At 41.0% G+C, this 5,617-nt stretch overlaps 1 pseudogene; it reads left to right on the top strand.

Annotated features, from left to right (window-relative positions):
- The first annotated feature begins 3,388 nt into the window (after positions 1-3,388).
- LOC145045722 (uncharacterized) lies at positions 3,389-5,214 on the top strand (annotated as a pseudogene).
- The last annotated feature ends 403 nt before the right edge of the window (positions 5,215-5,617 follow it).

Raw genomic sequence — 5,617 nt, 5'->3', positions numbered from 1 at the left:
GACACCTCCACTAAGGTGAGTATCGTACATAAGCCATACCATAAATAAACCTTGAACGCGCTCCTATATTATTTATGCTCGGGCCGGTGCACATCCAACCTTGAGCAAGGAGTTTGACAAGCTACTACGATTGAAAGTTTTAGAAGTTGAAGAATGTTCTCAAGATTCGTGGCAGATACCTAGTACCGTAGAACCTTTATGACAACCTTAAAAATACTTATGCTATTTTAATACATTTAAAAACATATTAACACACCTAAAACCCTTTTATGTAGTTGGCAGATGTACCCGATGACTAGCCAACATGGATGTAGATTGCAGATCCCGACGAGTTACATGAGGTTCCGATACATCTAACTGGGGATCCATATTTCCCATAAGATGCTCTAGTCAGCCCTGCAGACCTCTCAGAAGAGAAGGACTCGTCGAAGAACGAAGAGGACAAAGACATAAAGGAGATTCTAGACTCTGATGATGAGGGAATACTACAGGATGTCGAGGAGATTGAGGATGATGGCCCTATCGAGGAGGGCCTTACTGATGAGGAGCATGCGCCTCCTAACCCACCATCCTCACTGCCCAGACTGCACTACCACCATATCTCCTTAATGGCATGGGTACTGCCCTGATGAGGACCCCGAGGATTATTTTTCATCCTATTTACCACTTGAACCCTACGACACATGTTTCCTGACCCACTTGTGGTCATCCGGGAAAATAGACCATGCCCCACGAGCCAGTTTGGTTCCCATACCTCCTATGAAAGAAGAGGATTACTAACTTTTTGCCATGATTTGATGTTGGCGAGTCTTCATAGGAACTACTCAAGGATGAACCTGAGAATGATCTGATACCACGCCTTATGTCTCAAACCAATCAACTATCGGATAGAGTCAGATCCCTAGAGAGTTATGTCAGAGATTCAGGCTCTACTTCACTAGGGCGACGAGTTGAAAGACTCCAGGAAGAGAAGAAGGGTGATGTTGAGGCTATCCAGAACTTGTATCATCGCATAGGTGTTGAGCACACCGAGTATGAGTGCTCACTATAGAGCACTAGACTACAGGTCTCAGATCGTCGAGGTCCGAATAGTTGCGGCTGAGAACCAGGTGATTGTTACCGTACAAGAGAGATGTTATATCCTAGACTAGTTTAAGGAATTTGTCCTCTATGTGATGTCAAATTTTGGGAGATAGATGCTTCATCTAGGGAGTCTTGTGCCCTAGGGTAAGGTGAGAACTTTTGAGGAATAGCTTTCATTTTGCAAATGTTTATCACTGCCTTATTTGTATTTGATCTTTTGTAAAGCTTTTCCATTTCTAGCCTTACATGGTTGATACTTTTGTAAGAAAAAACAAGCAGTTCTAATGAGAATATTTCAGTATTTTATTAAATGTTTTCACTTATTATGTATTGCTTGCAACACACTATATCAGGTAAAACCTTGATTTTATGACATGGAAATCGGTAGGATTTCAGGAAAAGCAAATTGTATGTATACAAAATGCATGCATAGTTTTTATAACTACATAGTGTAAAATAACATAACATATCCATCTAAAACATATTAGGACAGCGCCTCCACGAAAAAGTCCACGAGTCCATCCACCACCAAATCCCCAAGGCAACCGAAGGAGTGCTCTAGAAGTAACTCAAGCATTGGTAGAAACTCTGAACCATGGAGGAGCTCCAAGTGCAACAAATGCAAACCCACCATTTCAGATGGATCCTACTCTAACGCAGACCCTGTTTGTGCAAGAGATTGCTATAGCCCTAGCCACCTATGAGGCTGCCAGAAATGATAACATTGGGAACAATAGAAATGGTGGGGGCACTCCAGTCAATAATCAAAACCACCCTAGAACTTGTTCATACAAAGATTTCATGGGTTGTAAACCCCGATCCTTTTATGGTATGGAAGCAGTTGTTGGTCTATCCCGCTGGATAGAAAAGATGGAGGCGGTATTTCACTTCAGTTCTTGCCCTAATGACTATCGGGTCAAGTACGCTACGTGCATACTAATGGACTCCACCTTAATTTGGTGGAATAACCATACCTAGTCTATGGGAATCAATGAAGCTTATGCCATGGGTTGGGAACCCCCGAAACAGATGATGATCAAAGAGTACTACCCATGACAGGAAGTCCAGGCTCTAGAACAGGAACTTTGGAATCTAACCATGCAAGGACTAGACGTGGCTGCCTACACCTCCCGATTCAATTATCTTGCTACCCCGGAAGACAAAAAGATGGAGAGATACATTTGGGGACTACCATCACCATTCCAAGGTCTGGTTACTTCATCCATACCCTCCACCTTTGATAATGTCAAACAAATAGACTATTAGTTAACTGAGCAATGTATCCATCGAGATACCATGGTCCTATCAAAAGAAAAGAACCAAATTGGGAGTACAAAGAGGAAGTTCCATGTAAAGCCGAAAGGGAACTTCAAGAATCGCAAGCCTAATCCTAAAAAAGTAACTGTGTATGCTGCAATCACCAACACTCCTAATCCAGCAAAGCCCTACTCTGGAACTCTACCTCACTATACCAAGTGCAACTACTATCATGTTGGAAATTGCATGACCTGCATCAACTGCAACTTAAGGGGTCACACCGCTAGGTTTTGCATAAAGGCCCCGAACAACACAACACCACCTACTGCTGCAAGAGGAAATCGAAAACTGTTTTGAATGTAACCAACCAGGGAATTTCAAGAAAGACTACCCTAACCTGAAGAATCAGGGTGGTAAAGGGAGGGAATTCATGATAGCTGTGGGAGATAATTGCCAGGAGCCAACTGTGGTTACTGGTACGTATGCTATCAACAATATTTATGCTTCTGTATTATTTGGCACTAGTGTCGATAGAAGCTTTATTTCCCATAAGTTTAGGAGAATGATAAATCATAAATTATACAAACTTAATGAAGCTTACATGATAGAAGTAGAAAATTGTCAAATAGAAAACGCCTTAGAAATACTCACCAATTGTCTTCTCACCCTAAATAATCATGTCCTCCATGTTAACTTACACCCTGTTCTCGAGTTCAACTTAACGAGAGAAAAAAATGAAGTGGATGGAAGTGAGAGGAAAGTAAAAGAAATTAGTGTTCCCGATTTTCATTAAAGGAAGGAAGTGGAATGATCACTTTCCCTTCTAACTTTCCTTCCGATTTGGGCGAGTTTGGAGAGAAAGAATAAAATGTTTAACTTTCCTTTCACTTCTCTCCGACTCGGGAACACAAATGACAAATTTATTTTCCTTTCCTTTCTCTTCTTTTCTATCCTACTTTGTTTTCTCTTCTTTTCTTTTTCTTTTCTAAAACTCAGGAACAAGGTGTTAATGCCCATGACCATTGGAAGTTTTTATGTCATTATCGAAATGGATTGGTTATCAACCCAACGAGTAGAGATTCTATGTTATGAAAAGGTCGTATGGTTACCTTTACCAAACGATGAAGCCCTTGTGATTTATAGAGTCAAGGAAAGGAAGAACCTAAGATTCATCACTTGCATGAAGGAAAGGAAGTATTTGCAGAAGAGATGCTTTATTTTCTTAGCCTACATGGTGGATAGGTAAGACAAGGGTAAATACATAGATCTAGGTAAACTTATGTATACTATACCTATACGGCTATCCTTTATCTTATGCAAATAGAAAATTACGGGATAGCTATGCCCCAGTCAAAAATACATTTTTATGGATATGTACTAAGCTAGCTCTTTAGACTAAGGCATATAAAAAAAACTGGGTTCAATATAGGATGTCTTTGTTGTTTACTGTTTACTTTACCTTTACCCAGCTTAAAGAACTGTGCCATAATCTCATAAGAACTGCTATTTGTAGATCTTCTATAGCTTCGAGCCCTTTATTTCATTATCAACCAGCTTAGAGGGTGATCGTTGGCCACAAACTTGCAAGAGTCAGCTAGTTGTTCATATTCAAGCATTTGTTCCCCACTTTCGAGCTAGTTGAATCAGTACTTATTGTTATACTGTTCATGTCCCTCGGAGCCACTTAACTCGTTTTCAAGAAGAAAAATAATGCTTCCAATTAATAAAATGAAAGGAAAACTTTGAAAGATGTTATGGAGTGTTTCAAATCAGTGTTGGAACTGCTACAATTGCTTTAGCTAGAGCAGCAGTCGGAATTGGAAAGATATTTAGTTTGTTGATCCATTAAGTAGCATGGAGTCTGGAATTAGATACTAAATTGTTTGGTTATGCCATTTTAGGCTTTGCTCTCATGGAATCCATTGCCTTGTTTGCTCTTATGTTGGTTAATGCCTAACCACCTTCAAGAAGGCAAATAAGTAAACTTAATAAACTTTTCCATTATTCGTAGCAACAGTGGACGAATCGAGACAAGAAAAATACAGGTAGGAATATGCTTATCTACTTGCCTTTCAACCTCAGAGCATTCAGTTTAGGTACCGCAGCGGTCGACAACTTGGTTGGGACAAATCTTCACTCGTTATCCTTCTTCAAACCTTTTCGTATGTATTGCCCCCTAACTATAGATCAGATCCAACAGACAAGAAAGAAAATTTTTCACTCCTGCTAAGTCGTCAGAATTATCCACCAAGGGATTTGTGGAATTTCGGTAGATTGCGTCAGGGGAAATCTACCAAAGCTAGGTAGATAGATATACTCCTTTCCTGATGCTAAGAGAGAGCAAGAAAGATAAAAAAATTTGTTTTTGAACTAGCGCCCCCTTTTGGGTATGCATGTACTAAGAGTCCTCTCACTACCAACCAGCAAACATCATACGGTTCGGTCTTGCTGGTATCAACAACAATAAAAACTACCAAATGGAAATAGCAACTAACTATAGCTCTTGGTGGGCCCAGACAATATCCTAGGCATAGGGGAGATCGGAGCAACATGTAACGCCTAGACAATGTTTTTCTTCCTGGGTTGCAGTAAGTAGATCAAGAGGTCGTTTCGCCCCTTGTCCCCGAATATGGGTAATATATTCTCTTACAATGTTGCTCCAATCTAACCTAGCTGGTGAGCGATCCCAGTTTGCGACAGAGAACAAGACAGCAAGCGAGCATACCTTTGTTCACCTCTTCTCCACCAAGCACATAAATTTAAGGATAACTGTAGGATGGTGGCTACCTAAGGAAACTTCGATCAATCCCCCATCCCCCCCCCCCCCGGCTGGGAGGCATCCTCATCCCGATCACAAGGAGGGGTTCACTATGATGGGGGGTACTTCATTTTTTCCCTTCCGGAAAGAATGAAATGCATAGGGGACCATCCTTTTGTTGCGGAATGCTCCTCAGATTTACAGATTCACGGGGAGCCTCAGGCCCTACTTAGTAGACTGGCAATGACAAAGGCTTGCAATACTAGTAGAGCCTTTTGAATTATCCATGTCCTCCTCTCTAACTCTCATCTGGTGATACCCTGATCTCAAGTTGGTCTTAAAGAACCAATATGTGCCCTGCAACCGATCGAAGAGGCCATCAATCCACAAAAGGTGATAACGGTTCTTCACCATCAATTTGTTCAACTCCCTATAATAAATGCACATCCAGTGTGAACCATCCTTCTTCTTGACCAATAAAATAGGTGCTCCCCAAGGCGAACTGATCGGTATGATGAA

Source organism: Lactuca saligna, chromosome 5 (assembly GCF_052625555.1).
Source record: "Lactuca saligna cultivar CGN05327 chromosome 5, ASM5262555v1, whole genome shotgun sequence".
Taxonomy (NCBI): Eukaryota; Viridiplantae; Streptophyta; class Magnoliopsida; order Asterales; family Asteraceae; genus Lactuca; species Lactuca saligna.
The sequence above is the reverse complement of the archived record's forward strand: the minus strand, read 5'-3'. Positions and strand labels throughout refer to the sequence as shown.